Source organism: Lutra lutra, chromosome 7 (genome assembly GCF_902655055.1).
Source record: "Lutra lutra chromosome 7, mLutLut1.2, whole genome shotgun sequence".
Classification (NCBI taxonomy): Eukaryota; Metazoa; Chordata; class Mammalia; order Carnivora; family Mustelidae; genus Lutra; species Lutra lutra.
The window spans coordinates 5,572,560-5,589,066 of NC_062284.1; the positions used below are offsets into that span (position 1 = coordinate 5,572,560).

At 41.0% G+C, this 16,507-nt stretch overlaps 1 long non-coding RNA gene across 1 annotated transcript in view; it reads left to right on the forward strand.

The window, feature by feature from the left end:
* Window positions 1-16,507, forward strand: part of LOC125104941 (uncharacterized) — a 32,360-nt gene that overhangs the window by 12,718 nt on the left and 3,135 nt on the right. The window contains exon 2 of the long non-coding RNA XR_007128767.1: window positions 4,811-4,855. This is a non-coding gene — a long non-coding RNA (uncharacterized LOC125104941). The remainder of the gene's footprint in view (window positions 1-4,810; window positions 4,856-16,507) is intronic.

Genomic DNA, 16,507 nt, shown 5'->3' on the forward strand with positions numbered 1-16,507 from the left:
GGCTCCCTGCTGAGCAGAGAGCCTGATGTGGGGCTCGATTCCAGGACCCCGGGATCATAACCTGAGCTGAAGGCAGAAGCTTTAACCCACTGAGCCACCCAGGTGCCCTGATGTTATGTATTTATTGCTACTTTGTTACTTGTTTTGTGGTTGTTTCTATTGATTTTCTCTGGTCCTTTCTTCTCTTTTAGTCTTTCATTGTTGGCTTTCTTTCATGATGTACTTGGATTCCTTTCTCTTTATTCTTTGCACATCTATTACTGGTGATTACCATTACATTTGTATATAACATCTTCTGCACATAGCAGTCTATATTGAGTTGATGGTCTCTTAGTTTAAGCCCATTCTGTATTCCTCTTCCTCCCACATTTTAGGTGTTTGGTGTCATGTTTTACAGCCTTGTATTTGATGAATCCCTCGACTGATTTTTACAAAACCATTTATTTTTACTGCTTCTGTGATTTTTACTTTTCATACTCTCACTTATGGTCTCCCTTTCCACTCTAAGAATCCCCTTTAATATTTCCTGCAGGGCTGGTTTAGTGGTCAGGAGGTCCTTTAGTTTTTGTTTGTCTGAGCAACTCTTTATCTCTCCTTCAATTCTGAAAGGTAGCCTTGCTGCATGGAGTTTTCTTTGCTGCAGATTTTTCCCTTTCAGCACCGTGAATGTATCATGCCACTCCCGTCTGGCCTATAAAGTTTCTGAGAAAAATCCACTGACAGCCTTATGGGGTTTCCCTTGTTCATAACTATTTTTTCTTCCCTTGCTGCTTTTATTTTTATTATTTTTTAAAAGATTTATTTGTTTCAGAGAGAGAGAGAGAGAGAAAGTATGAGCCGGGGTGGGGCAAAGGGGCAGAAGGAGAGAGAGAAGCAGACTCTTACTAAGCGCAGAGCCGGATGTGGGGCTCGATTCCATGATCCTGAGATCATGACCTGACCTGAATTCAATAGTCAGGTCCTTAACCAACTGAGCCATCCAGGCACCCCTTCTCTTGCTGCTCTTAAATATTTTTCTTTATTTCTACTTTTTGCCATTATTTCTTTATTTTTAAGGAAACTCTATGCCCCATGTGAGCTTGAACTCATGATCCCAAGATGAAGAGTCACGTGCTCTACCAACTGAGCCAGCCAGGCACCCCACTTTTTTTTTTTAACCATTTTAATTACTATGTGTCTTGGTGTGGTCCTCCTTTGGCTGAATTTTTGGGGCTATCTCTGTACCTCCTGGGTCTGGATATCTGTTTCTTTCCCCAGATTAGGGAAGTTTTCTGTTATTATTTTTTCAAATGAATTTTCTATCCCCATCTCTCTCTTTGTTTTCTGAAATCCTTATAATGGGGATGTTATTATGCTTGCTGGAGTCCCTGAGTTCCCTAAGCCTATTCTTAATTTGCATAATTCTCTTTCTTCTCCTTTCCTCGGCTCAGTTACTTTCCATTACTCTGTCTTCCAGATCGTTACTCCATTCTGCTTCATCTAGCATGCTATTTATTCCATCAAGTGTATTTTTAATTTTAGTTATTGCATTCTTGATCTCTGATTGGTTCCTTTTTGTCTCTGTGTTAAGGGTCTCACTGATGTTCTCCATTCTGCTCTCAAGTCCAGTGAGTATCTTTATGATCATTATTTTTAAAAATTTTTTTAAAAAATTATCTTTGAAACATTTATTTATTTAATTTAGAGAGAGAGAGAGAGAGAGAGAGAGAGAGAGCGCATGCTTAAGCATGAGCAGAGGGAGGAGCAGAGGGAGAGGGAGAGCAAATCTTCAAGCAGGCTCCCTGCAGAGCACAGAGCTGGATGTGGGGCTCAATCCCAGGACCCTAAGATCATGACCTGAGTTGAAACCAAGAGCCTAACACCTAACTGACTGAGCCACCTAGGTGCCCCATGATCATCACTTTAAATTCTCTACCAGGCATATTACTTATATCTGTTTCACTTTGGTCTTATGCTGTGGTTTGTTTTTGTTCTTTCATTTGGGACATATTCTTCTGTCACCTTAATTTGTCTGATTTTCTGCATCTGTTTCTGTTAGGAACATCCGCTACTTCTCTTGCTCTTTCCAATAATAGCCTCATGATGACGAGGTCCCATAATGCCCTGCAGTGCAATAGCCCTTGTTCCCGAGGGCCTGGCCCTTCAGGGAGTGTCTCCTGCGAGTTACCTGTGTTCTACTGTTGAATCTTGGCCTTTTATTCCTTCAGTCCAGTTATCTGCAGAAGTTCTGTTTTCCTGTTTGGACAGCGAAGTGTGCAGTGGTCTGCCTGCAAAACCAGACCTGCCCCCCCCCCACTGCTGGAACCGAGGTCCTCTGTATTCTCACAAGCACCTTCAAACCTTTTGTAGAACTAGACTAGGCATCAGTAATTAAGAGTCAAAAGTTTATAAAGGTAGATACGGAAAGTACAAAGAACTATGAGCATTTGAGGGAGGGAGAAATCACATCTGCTTTTGGAGTTTGGGATAAGCACTAGGGAAAGGGTGGCCTTCCAGATGAGTCTTGGAGTTTGAGTCAAATTTTAGGACATGGAGATGTTGAAGGAATGGCATTCTTGGTGGAAGGAACAGAGAATCTGAAGACACAGAGACAGAAAAGAACTAGGTGTTGTGAGGCGCAGGGAGTGGTTCTGTGTGGAATGTGTATTCATTCATTCACTTATTCCAAAATATTTATTGAGGGCTTAATATGTACCAGATGCTTGCTCCTAGAGTTGGCTCAGTGGCTTGATTATATGACCAAAGACTTTAGTCCTTTATAGGTTTTCAGGTGTCCATATTCTGTGTATCAACAACATTTCCCTTTGGGGACACAAAGGCTGCAACTGTCCCTAGCAGCATATCCTCCTGTGACGACAGGCAAGAAGGCAGTCTCCTCTCACCTGTCAGTTGATATTAAGGAGGAAGGCTCAAGGGCCACTGCAGACTCCCCTCAGGCCCAAGGCCTTGTTTCTTTGCCTAGCCCCATTTATTGCCTGATCTGTCCTTCGCCTTCTGCCAGGCTCCCTCCAATACTTACCAATAAATGGAGCTGGGCAAACTGATTGTCCAGATGGGAAAAGAACATTTCACTCCTCTCTTCTGCTCAGCCAATATGAAAATTGGTATATAATGGATCTAAGTGCCAGGAGTAAAACTTAAAACCTTTTACAGGGGCGCCTGGGTGGCTCAGTGGGTTAAGCCTCTGCCTTCGGCTCTGGTCATGGTCTCAGGGTCCTGGGATCAAGCCCTGCAACGGGCTTTCTGCTCAGCAGGGAGCCTGTTTCCCCCTCTCTCTCCTTGCCTGCCTCTCTGCCTACTTGTGATATCTCTCTGTCAAATAAATGAATAAAATCCTAAAAGAAAAAAACCTTTACAAAGTAATATAGAAATATCTTTCTAATTTTAGAGTAGGGCAAGATTCCTTAATCCAGATGCGAAAAAGAGTTCTAACTATAAAAGATTTATACATTTAAAAAAAAGATCTTGTTTATTTGTCAGAGAGAGAGTGAGCACCCAAGCAGGGGCAGGGGGCAGAGGGAGAAGCAGACTCCCACTGAGCAGGGAGTGTGAGGCAGGGCCCCATCCCAGGACCCTGAGATCATGACCTGAGCCGAAGGCAGCTGCTTAACTGACTCAGCCACCCAGGTGTCCCCATGAGTCCATTTTCTCATATTCTCATCAACTATGAGCTTTATGAGTTTTCGAATCCTTTCTAAAAAATCTTATTTCCCTGATGTTTTAATTTGCATTTCTCTGATTATGACTGAGATGGAATATTATGTTTTCAGAGTTTAAAAAATTAAGTAGTTTTTAATTGAAAAAGTAATTCATGTACATGGTATAAATATCGAACAGCATAGAAACGTATCCTATGAAACATAAGTCTCCTTCCCGTCCTGGAGCTCCAGGCCTCCAGAGGCAGCCGCCGGAATCAGGTTCTTCTTTCTCCTTCCAGAAATATGTGCATAAACAAGCACTCACGCAAGAAAAAAAATGCATCTAAATATGTTTACATCCTCTTGTATATAGCAAGAGCATGTTTTTAGAGGAAAATACAGATCCCCAGCTCTGCCTACGGCTCAGACCCCCTCTGGGGTGCCCTCCCCGCCAGTCACCATACTCTGACGGAACCGGCCATCTCTGTGGCCCTCACTCTGAGCTCTTTCCTGCCTCGGGTTCTTTTTTCTTGTACCCTGCTGCCTCAGCTCCGAGGATGCCTCTGGAGAAGTCTTCCTGACCACGTGTTCTAAAGCAGCCCGGCTGCCCCCAGTCTGTCGCGGTCACATCTCTGTGCACAGTTCCCACTGCAGCATTTACAACTCTCTGAAACGAGCTCATTTCTGGATCTCCTACTTGTCCCTTGCGCCTCTCCTCTGGCAGAATGTAAGCTTGGATCTGAGCCGTTCCATGTTTCTCCATTTCTGCAGTGCCGAGGACAGACCGTGGCGTAAAGCAAGTCCTCGACTAGTATCTGTTGAATGAGTGATGCTTGGGCACACTGTACTGGATTTTGCTGTTTTGACTTCACAGTGAGTGAAATAGTTCGGTATCGTGTGTGCACACGTATGTATGTTGTGTGTATATGTATGTGCCATTCATTTTACTGCTTCGTAAATAATTCATAATTCATTGAGCCTGCTCCCCAGGGATGGACAATTAGCTTGTTTGTAGTATTTTGGTATTTCAAAACATGCTCACATATATGTTAATCCACACACATAGGAATATGTTCCTGGAACTAGAATTGCTGGATAAAGCGGTATGTGTGTTTATGGGTTTTTATATTTTGTTGAGGTGTAATCGACATATACCATTATTTTGGTTTCAGGTGTATGGTGTAATGATTCATGGATACTGGGGAAGGATCACCACAGTAAGTCTAGTTAACATCCTCCACCACCCACGGTTACAAAATTTTCTTTCTCGGGATGAGAATTTTTAAGATCTGTGTCTGTGCTTTTAATAGATCAAATGCCCTTTCAGAAAAGTCACACCAACTCACATACATATTTCCCCCAAAGACGTATGCGTCTGTTTACCCATGTTGTAACCGAATTCGTATTACCAAATGTTCTGATTTTCCTCAACTAGGGGAAAATATGGACACAAGCAAAAATCAGCTTTCACAGAAAATATAAATGGCTCATAAAACATGTTAAAAAAACGCTCAACTCTACTCAAGCGGTTTTATCACATGACTTTCATGATGAATGAGGAGGAGCACCTTTTGCCGTGTTTACGAGGCAATTATAAATCTAGAGCCGTGCTCCCCCACCTTGTTTTTATGCCATTGGAACGTTGGTGCAGAACTCCTAATTACACGCAATTACAACCCATGCCCCCCTTTTTTTGTGTGGCCGAGATTTTAGGTTTTGTTTTGAAAAGCCATACCACTCTGAAGTTATTAAGCTTTTTTTTTTTTGGCATGGTTTTTTTTTTCCTAGTTTTTTTTTTTACAGTACTTTAGATTTTTCACTTTTAATTAATTGGGATTCAGTGGTCCTAATATCACTTGCTGATCTGTCCACCTCTTCCCTGCTGGTTTGCAATGGTGCCTTTATCGTATACTGGTCTTCCATTTGTCTACCACACCCTCCTTATGGGGATGTCAAGTCACATATGAATGTGTGAAGCCACCTTCCTAGAGATTTTATTTTGGGGAAGCCTAGGAATCTTGAGGCATAACGCTATGACAAGGGAAAAGAAGTAAGCACCTTTGAGAGCAGCAAGGAGGAGTACGTTCCAAAACTAGAGCTCTCAGTGGGGGGCACTCCTGGCCCTGTATCTCAAGGGCATGGGACAGGTGGCAGGGCCCGAGGGTGTTAGAGCTGGGGAGGTGGCTCAAGGGGAAATTTACAACCTTATAAACTCAGATTTCTAAACCAGATAGAATAAAAACAAATGGATTTAGCGTTCAGTTCAGGACATTTTTAAAGGAATAACAAAATAAATGTAAGGAAAGCAAAAGGAAGGAAATCATACAGCTGAGAGGAGAGAGAATAAATTCAATAACAGAAAAATGCCAGAACTGATAAATAGGGTTGGCTTTTGAAGAGAAAAAATTAAAAACTGCTAAACAACAACAAAGAAAACAGGGTAAAGCACACTCACGGCAAAATGCTGATCAGAGATATTGACAAATAACTTATGTCTATTTCATCTGTTCTAGGCTGAAAGAAGTAAATTAGTCTCTCACCTCTCTTGTATTTTTTTAAAGTTTTTATTGAAATTCCAGTTAGTGAACATACAGGGTAATATTAATTTCAAGTGTACAATACAGTGATTCAATATGTCCAATACCAGGAGCTCATCACAGGCGCACGCCTTAGTCCGAATCACCTGTCTCCCGCATCCCTCCACCCACTTCTCTTCTGGTAGCCAGCACTTTGGTTTTTGTAGTTTAGGGTCTGTTTCTTGGTTCATTTCTCTCTTTCTCTCTTTTATTTTTCCTTTGCTCATTTGTTTTGTTTCTTGAATTCCATACATGAGTGAAATCGTATGGTATTTGTCTTTCTCTGGCTGAATTATTTCACTGAGCATGATCCTCTCTAGCTCTGTCTATGTCATTGCAAATGGCAGGATTTTGTTCTTTCTTATGGGTGAATAATATTCGATTGTACATATACACTACCTCCTCTTTATCCATTCAACGGTCAACGGACATTTGGGCTGTTTCCGTAATTTGGCTATTGTAGATAACGCTGCTATAAACATTGCTGTGCGTGTATCCCTTTGAATTAGTGCTTTTGTGTTCTTTGGGGACACCCAGTAGCATGATTGCTGGATCATAGGGTAGTTCTATTTTTAACTTTTTGAGGAACCTCTATACGATTTTCCAGAGGGGCTGAACCGGTTTGCATTACCACCAACAGTGCACAAGGGTTCCCCTTTCTCCACATCCTCGCCAGCATCTGGTACTTCCTGTGTTGTTGACATTAGCTATTCTGACAGGTGTAAGGTTATTTTGTGATTTTGTGATTTTGATTTGCATTTCCCTGAGGATGAGCGATGTTGAGCATCTTTTCATGTGTCTGTTAGCCATCTTGTATGTCTTATTTGGAAAAATATCTATTCATGTCTTCTGCCCATTTTTTAATTAGGGTATTTGTTTTTTGGGTGTTGATTTGTATAAACTCTTTATGTATTTTGGATACTAGCCCTTTATTAGTTATGTCATTTGCAAAGATCTTCTCTCATTCAGTGAGTTGTCTTTTAGTTTTGTTGGTTGTTTCCTTCACAGTGCAGAAACATTTTATTTTTGCTGAAGTCCCTATAGTTTTTAATTGTTTTTTTTTTTTAGGTGTTATTTTTAAGTAATCTCTACACCCGGTGCAGGGCTTCAACTTACAACCCTGAGATTAAGAGTCCCGTGCTCTACTGACTGAGCTAGCTAGGCACCCCAGTTTGTCTTTGCTTCTGTTTCCTTTGCCTCAGGAGAAAATAATTTGTTTGGCTCATGCCAAAGAAACTATTGCATGCGCTCTCTTCTAGGATGCTTATGGTTTCGGGTCTCACGTCCAGGTCTTTAATCCATTTTGAGTTTATTTCTGTGTGTGGTGTAAGAAAGTGGTCCAGTTTCATTCTTTGTCTGGAGCTGTCCAGTTTTCCCAGGACCATTTGTTGAAGAGACTTGTCTGTCTCCCATTGCATATTCTTCCCTGTTTTGTCAAAGATTAATGGACCATATCATTGTGGGTTCATTTCTGGGTTTTCTCTTCTGTTCCATTGATCTCTGTATCTATGTTTGTGTCTGTGCCATACTGTTCTGATCAGTACAGCTTTGTAGTATGACTTGAAGTCCAGAATTGTGATGCCTCCAGCTTTGCTTTTCTTTTTCAAGGTGGCTGTGGCTATTAAGGTTCTTTTGTGGTTCCGTATGCATTTTAGGATAGTTTGTTGAAGGTCTGCGAAAAAGGCTGTTTGTATTATGATAAGGATTTCCTTGAATATGTAGATTGCTTTGGGTGGTATAGACATTTTAACAATCTTTGTTCTTCCGGTCCATGGGCATAGAATGTCTTTCTAGTTCTCTGTGTCATTGTCAGTTTCTTTCATCAGTGTTTTATAGTTTTCAGCATACAGGTGTTTCACCTCTTGGGTTAGGTTTATTCCTAGGAATCTTACTATTTTTAGTGCAATTGTAAAAGGGATTGATTCCTTAATTTCTGTTTCTGCTGCTTCATTATGGGTGTATGGAAATGCGATAGATTTCTGTACATTGATTTTGGATCCTGCAACTTTACTGAGTCCGTTGAGCAGTTCTAGCAGGTTTTTGATGGAGTCTTTCGGGTTTTCTATATGTAATATCGCGTCATCTGCAAATAGTGAAATTGTATTTCTTCCTTGCTGATTTGGATGCCTTTTATTTCTTTTTTAAAATTTATTTTTGGGGACGCCTGGGTGGCTCAGTTGGTTAAGCAGCTGCCTTCGGCTCAGGTCATGGTCCCAGTGTCCTGGGATTGAGTCCCACATGGGGCACCTTGCTTGGCAGGGAGCCTGCTTCTCTCTCTGTCTCTGCCTGCCACTCTGTCTGCCTGTGCTCACTCGCACACGCGTTCTTTCTCTCTCTAACAAATAAATAAATAAAATCTTTAAAAAAAAATAAAATTTATGGGACGCCTGGGTGGCTCAGTTGGTTGGACGACTGCCTTTGGCTCAGGTCATGATCCCGGGGTCCCGGGATCGAGTCCCACATCGGGCTCCCAGCTCCATGGGGAGTCTGCTTCTCCCTCTGACCTTCTCCTCACTCATGCTCTCTCTCACTGTCTCTCTCTCAAATAAATAAATAAAATCTTTTAAAAAAATAAAATAAAATTTATTTTTGTTTTTATTTGTTTTTTTTCTTTAAGATTTTACTTATTTATTTGTCAGAGAGAGAGAGCACAAGCAGAGGGAGTGGTAGGCAGAGGGAGAAGCAGGCTCCCCACTGAGCAAGACCCCCTCTCCCCAATCTGGGAATCAATCCCAGGACCTGGGATCATGACCTGAGCTGAAGGCAGATGCTTAACCCACTGAGCCACCCAGGTGTCCCTGGATGGCTTATTTCTTTTTGTTGTCTGCTTGCTGTGGCCATGACTTCCAGAACTATGTTGAGTGATGGTGGTGAAAGTGGACATACCTGTTTTATTCCTGACCTTAGAGGAAAAACTCTCAGTTTTTCCTCATTTAGGATGATATTAGCTATATTTCATACATGCCCTTTATTAAATTGAGGTATGTTTCCTCTAAACCTACTTTGTTGAGGGTTTTTTTTTTTTTATCATGAATGGATGTTGTACTTTGTTAGAAGCTTTTTCTGAATCGACTGAAATGATCATATGGTTTTTACCCTTTCCCTTGTTGATGTGATGTATCATGTGGATTGATTTGCAAATATCGAACCACCCTGGCAACCTAGGAATAAATCCCACTTGATTGTAGTAAATGATTTTTTAAAGGTACTCTGGGATTCGGTTTCCTGGTATTTTGTTGAAGATTCATGCATCTATATTTGTAAGAGATATTGACTTGTGGTTCTTTTTTTTGTGTGGTGTCTTTATTTGGTTTGGGTATCAGGGTATGCTGGCCTCATAGAACGAATTTAGAAGTTTTCCTTCCTCTTGTATTTTTTGAAACAGTTTGAGAAGAATAGTACTAACTCTTCTTTAAATGTTTAGAATTCACCTGTGAGGCCATCTGGTCCTGGATTTCTGTTTGTTGGGAGTTTTTTTGATTACCGACTCAATTTCTCTGCAGGTTTTCAATCTGTTTAAATTTTCTATTTCTCCCTGTTTCATTTTTGATAATTTAAGTGTTTCTAGGAATTTACCCATTTCTTCTAGGTTGTCCAATATGTTGGCATACAGGTCTTCATAATACTCTCTTATAATGGTTTGTATTTCTGTGGTGTTGTTTGCTATTTCTTCTCTCTCATTTGTGATTTTATTTGTTTGGGATCTTTCTTTTTGCTTTCTGATAAGTCTGGTTAGAGGTTTATCAATTTTATTAATTTTTTCAAAGAAAAAACTCTTGGTTTCATTGATCTGTCCCTTTTTTTTTTTTTTTTTTTAGTTTCTATATGGTTTATTTCTGCTCTCATCTTTATTATCTCCTTCCTTCCGCTGGTTTTAGGCTTTGTTTGTTGTTCTTTTTCTAGCTCCTTTAGGTATAAGGTTCTAGTGTTTATTTGAGATTTTTCTTGCTTCTTGAGGTGGGACTGTATTGCTATAAACTTTCCTCTTAGAACAGCTTTTGCTGCGTCCCAAAGGTTTGAGATCATTGTGTTTTCATTTTCATTTGTTTCCACGTAATTTTTAATTGCTTCTTTTGTTTCCTGATTGACACATTTATTGTTTAGTAGCAGTTATTTAATTTCCATGAATTTATAGTCTTTCCAGATCTTTTTCTTGTGATTGAATTCTACTTTCATAGTGTTGTCAGAAAAAGCACATAGTATGACTTTGTTCTTCTTGAATCTATCGCGGCCTGTTTTGTGACCTAATAAATGATCTGTTCTGGAGAAGGTGCATATACACTTGAAAAGAATGTGTATTCTGCTCTTTTAGGATGGAATGTTCTGAATATATCTGTTAAATCCATCTGGTCCACTGTGTCCTTCAAAGCCCCTGTTTCCTTGTTGCTTTTCTGTTTAGATAATCTGTCCATTGATGTAAATGGGTGTTAACGTCCCCTACTATTATTGTATGATTATCTAGTTCCTTTTCGTTAGTTATTAATTGTTTTATGTATTTGGATGTTTCTGTGTTGGGTGCATAAATATTGACAATTGTTATACCTCCCTGTTGAATTGTCCTCTTTATTAATATTATTATTGTTTTAAAAGATTTTATTTATTTGACACAGAGAGATCACAAGTAGGCAGAGAGACAGGCAGAGAGAGAAAGGGAGAAAGCAGGTTCCCTGCTGAGCAGAGAGCCTGATGCGGGGGCTCGAACCCAGGACCCTGAGATCATGACCTGAGCCAAAGGCAGAGGCTTAACCCACCAAGCCACCCTGAGGTGCCCTGTCCTCTTTATTGTTATACAGTGTCCTTCTTTGCCTCTTGTTACAGTCTTTGTTTTATTTTATTTATTTTTTAAAGATTTTATTTATTTATCTGACACAGAGAGAGAGATCACAAGTAGGCAGAGAGGCAGGCAGGGGGGGGGGGGCGGGAAGCAGCCTCCCTGCCCAGCAGAGAGCCCCATACGGGGCTTGATTCCAGGACCCTGAGACCATGACCCAAGCCGAAGGCAGAGGCCTAACCCTCTGAGCCACCCAGGTGCCCCACAGTCTTTGTTTTAAAGTCTAGTTTGTCCCTTATAAGTATTGCTACTCCAGCTTTCTTTTCACATCCCTTTGGATGATAAATATTCTCTATCCCCTCACTTTCTTTTTTTTTTTTAAGATTTTATTTATTTATTTGACAGACAGAGATCACAAGTAGGCAGAGAGGCAGGCAGAGAGAGAGAGGAGGAATCAGGCTCCCCACTAAGCAGAGAGCCTGATGCAGGACTCGATCCCAGGACCCTGAGATCATGACCTGAGCGGAAGGCAGAGGCTTTAACCCACTGAGCCACCCAGGTGCCCCTATCCCCTCACTTTCAATCTGCAGGTATCTTCAATCTGAAATGAGTCTTTTGCAGGCAACATACAGATGGGCCTTGTTTTAGTCCATTTACATTCAAAGTAATTATTTGTAGATATGTCTTTATTGCCATTTTGTTACTTGTTACTTGTTTCTGGAGACTTTCTCTGATCCTTTTTTATCTTTCTCTCTTGCACGGTTTGCTGATTTTCTTTAGTGATATATTTGGATTTCTTTGTCTTTATTCTTTGCATGTTTATTAGTGGTTTTACCACTAGGTTTGTATATAACCTCTTCTGCATATAGCAATCTTTCTTTTTTTTTTAAGATTTTACTTTTTTTGCTTGACAGACAGAGATCACAAGTAGGCAGAGAAGCAGGCAGAGAGACAGAGGGGGAAGCAGGCTCACCACTGAGCAGAGGGCTTGATGTGGGGCTCGATCCCAGGACCCTGGGATCATGACCTGAGCCGAAGGCAGAGACTTTAACACACTGAGCCACCCAGGCACCCTTTTTTTTTTTTTTTTAAAGATTTTATTTATTTGAGAGAGAGAAAGAGAGCATGAGAGGGGAGGGGTCAGAGGGAGAAGAAGACTCCCTGCTGAGCAGGGAGCCCGATGTGGGACTCGATCCAGAGACTCCAGGATCATGACGTGAGCTGAAGGCTTAACCAGCTGAGCCCCCCAGGCGCCCCTGCATATAGCAATGTATATTAAGTTGACAGTCAGTTAAGCTTGAACCCATTCTTTCTTCCTCCCCACATTGAGGTATATATGATTATATTTTCTATCCTTTTTTTTATATGAGTTCCTTGAATGATTTTCTTTTTTTTTTTTAAGATTTTATTTATTTATTTGACAGATAGAGATCACAAGTAGGCAGAGAGGCAGGCAGAGAGAGAGAGAGGAGGAGGCAGGCTCCCCGCCGAGCAGAGAGCCCGATGCGGGGCTCGATCCCAGGACACTGGGACCATGACCTGAGCCGAAGGCAGAGGCCTTAACCCACCGAGCCACCCAGGCGCCCCACTTGAATGATTTTCTTTTTTTTTTTTTTTCTTTTTTTTTTCTTTTTTTTTTTTTAAAGATTTTTTTATTTATTTGACAGAGAGAGATCACAAGTAGACAGAGAAGCAGGCAGAGAGAGAGAGGGAAGCAGGCTCCCCGCCGAGCAGAGAGCCCAACGCGGGACTCGATCCCAGGACCCCGAGATCCTGACCCGAGCCGAAGGCAGCGGCTTAACCCACTGAGCCACCCAGGCGCCCCACTTGAATGATTTTCTTATAGAAATATTTATTTTTATTGATTTTGTGTCGCCTACATTTATACTGTCGCTTTCGGTCTCTACTTTCCACTCAAAGAATCCCTTTTAATATTTCTTGCAGGCCTGGTTTTGTGGTCATGAACTCCTTTAGTTTTTGTTCATCTCTTTATCTCTCCCTCTGTTCTGAATGATAGCTTTGCTGGATTGTGCATTCTTGCCTGCACATTTTCCCCTTTCAGCACTTTGAATATATCATGCCACTCTCTCCCAGCCTGCAAAGTTTCTGTTGAAACTATCTCCAGCGACCCTTATGGGTTTTCCCTTGTAAGATAATAACTTCTTTTGTCTTGCTACTTTTAGGATTTTTTTTCTTTATCATCATATTTTACCAATTTATTTACAATATGTCTTGGTGTTGGCCTGTTTTTGTGGATTTTGATGGGAGCCCTCTGTGCCTCCTGGATCTGGATGTCTGTTTTCTTCTCCAGATTAGGGAAGTTTTTGGCTATTATGTCTTCAAATAAATTTTCTGCCCCCTTTTCTCTTCTACTTCTGGGATTCTTATAATATGAAGGTTATTAAATTTGATGGGGTCAGTGAGTTCCCCAAGTCTATTCTTGTTTTGCATAATTCTCCTTTTTCTCTTTTTCTCCGCTTCATTGCTTTGCTTACTTTGTCTTCTCGGTCATTAATTTGTTTCTCTACTTCTTCCAGCCCGCTGTTCATTGCATCAAGCATGTTTCTAACCTTTTTATTGCACTCTTCATCTCTGATTGATTCTTTTTTTAAAACTCTTTTATTTCTGGGGTAAGGGTCTCACTGATGTCTTCCATTCTTTTCTCAAGTCCAGTGAGTATCTTTATGATCACGCCTGACGTGAACGTATGTTTCACTTAGATCTCTGGCTGTGTTCTTATCTTGTTCTTTCATTTGGGATCAATTCCTCTGTCTTTTCATTCTCTTGTATTTCTAATACACTCATATGTAGACATGTACATTTTTACTTTTTTTTTTAGAATGGGGAGGGGCAGGGGGAGAAGGAAAGAGAGAATCTTATGCAGGCTTCATGCCCAATGCAGAACCTAACACAGGGCTGGATCTCACAACTCTGACATTATGAATTGAGCTGAAATCAAGAGTTGGACACTTAACCAACTGAGCCACTGGGTGCCCTACAGACATGTTTATTTTAAAATGACATTTCCCCACTAAAAATGCCCAAGGCTGTGGTATATTTAAACCTAAGGAGGGAGTTGCAGAAGACAGAAAATGAAAGGAGATATTTCATAGAAAATAGTCTGAATGATTGGATCAGAAATAGTTGTGTTTTGGTGTCCAGCCAGTATGCTAACATACAAGGGAACGAAACATCCTCTCATTCCTGCATGAAGCAAGGTGTGGCTGCAAAGAACACAGGGCTACACCAGCCTCTCAAGAACTGCATTACCCCCACGGAGTCCAGAAGGGGCAGACATAACTGGAAAAGGCAGCAGTGGTTGGTATGTCAGGGTGGGGGAGGGAAGAAGGGTACCAAATGGCGGCCTGACATCAGAGACAATGATAAGGTGACTTCCAGATTCTTTACACACAGCAGGGGCCTCAACAAGAGACATAGAATCAGGCACACTGATCAGGAAAGGATGTCTGGGAGGGACGCTATGTGATCGTTGAGGATGGGATTCCTGGAAATAATTAAGAGACAGTCACAGGGACAATGTGGGATGTGAGGATATAGGAATCAATAAAATATGAGTTTTTGATGTTATTATGAGCCATTTCAAGCCCCACACTCATATCCTTAGGAAGTATGGATTACCATAATATTCAGAAAATAAACACATTTAACTGTAAAAACATAAATAGATAAAATAAAATGACATTTCCCCTCCATTCACTCTTTCCCCCCTCATTCCAACTCTGTTCCCCTGCCACTCGCATCCTCTAGCACCCACTTTTATGCACTTAACTATGTGTCCTCGGTTGGGTGTGCATCACCGAGTGACACGCAGTGTTCTGGTCTGAATTGTATCTCCACCAAAGTTCCTGTATAGAAGTTCTAACCCCCAGAACCTCAGAATGAAGTCTTTAATGAGATAATTAAGTTAAAATGAGGTCTTTAGAATTGCCCCTAATCGAATATGACTGGTGTGCTTTCAAGAAGAGGATATTTGTATGGACATTGGGGAGGGTTTGTGCTATGGTGAGTGCTGTGAAGTGTGTAAGCCTGATAACTCACAGACCTGTACCCCTGGGGCAAATATTACATTATATGTATTATATATAAAAATAATTTAAAAAGAAGAGGAAATTTGGATACAGACATGTATATGCACAGAGAAAAGATGACATGAGATGCACGGGAAAGATGGCCATCTACAAGCTGAGGAGAGAGGCCTTGGTAGGCACCAACCCTGCAGACACCTTGATCTCAGACGTCTAGCCTCTAGAATTGTGAGGGGATACATGGCTGCTGTCTAAGCTACCAGTGTATTGCACTTTGTTACGGCAGCCTAGTAAACTAAGACACCCAGTGTTGGTGTATGCATGTGTTTGTTTTCTAATTTACATATATCATCTTAGAAATCTGTTTCTTTTTCTTCCCCTTAGTGCAATTTCTAAAAATGTTTTCTTTTTGCTTATCACATTTTCCACCATGCATGTGTACATTGATTTTTTTATTGTGGTAAAATATATTTAACATAAAATTTACCATCTTTGCCATTTTTAAATGTACACTTCTGGGTTGTTAAGTGCAGTCACATTCCTGTGATGTTTCCCTCTCCAGAAGTTTTTTATTCTCCCAAACTGAAGCTCTACACCCATTAAACAACAATTCCCCATTCTTCCCTTCCCCCAGCCCGTGGCAACCACCATTCTATTTTCTGTTTCTGTGACTTTGAGACCTCTAAGTATCTTCTATTGGTGGAATCACACAATGTTGTCCTTTTGTGTCTGGTTTATTTCACTTAGCATAAAGTCTTCAAGGTTCATCCATGTTGTGATATGTGTCAGCATCTCCTTCCTTTTTTTTTTAAGAGAGAGAGAGAGGGTGCTACAGAGAGAGGGCGGAAGGAGAGAGAGACTCTCAAGAAGGCTCGAAGCCCAGTGCAGAGCCCGACACGGACCTCGATCTCACAACCCTGAGATCATGGCCTAAGCTGAAATCAAGAATTGGACACTTAACCAACTGAGTGAGCCACCCAGGTGCCCCGCATTTCCTTCCTTTTTTAAGGCTGAATAATATTCTGTTGTATGTCTATGCCACATTTTTTTTAGTCCATTCATCCACTGATGGACGTTTCATTTGTTTTCACGTTTTAGCTGTTGTGAATAATGCTGCTGTGAACGTGGGTAGGGAAGTAAACGTTTGAGTCCCTGCTCTCGGTCCTCTTGGGCGTACACCCAGAGGTAGAATCGCCAGACCATATGGTAATTCTAGGTTTAATTTTTTGAGGACCCTCCATACTGCTTTCCACAGTGGCTGCACCATTTTACATCCCCAACAACAGTGCACAAATGTTCCGATTTCTCTACATTCTCTCCAACATTTGTTATTTTTGTTTTTGTGTTTATATAATAGTAAGTTTAACGAGTACGAATTTGGACCTCATTGTGATCTATTTTGATTCTTATTTCATCCTGTAATGTTTTATTTTTGAATTCCAATCCTGTTTTATTTGTCATGTCGATATTCTTGTC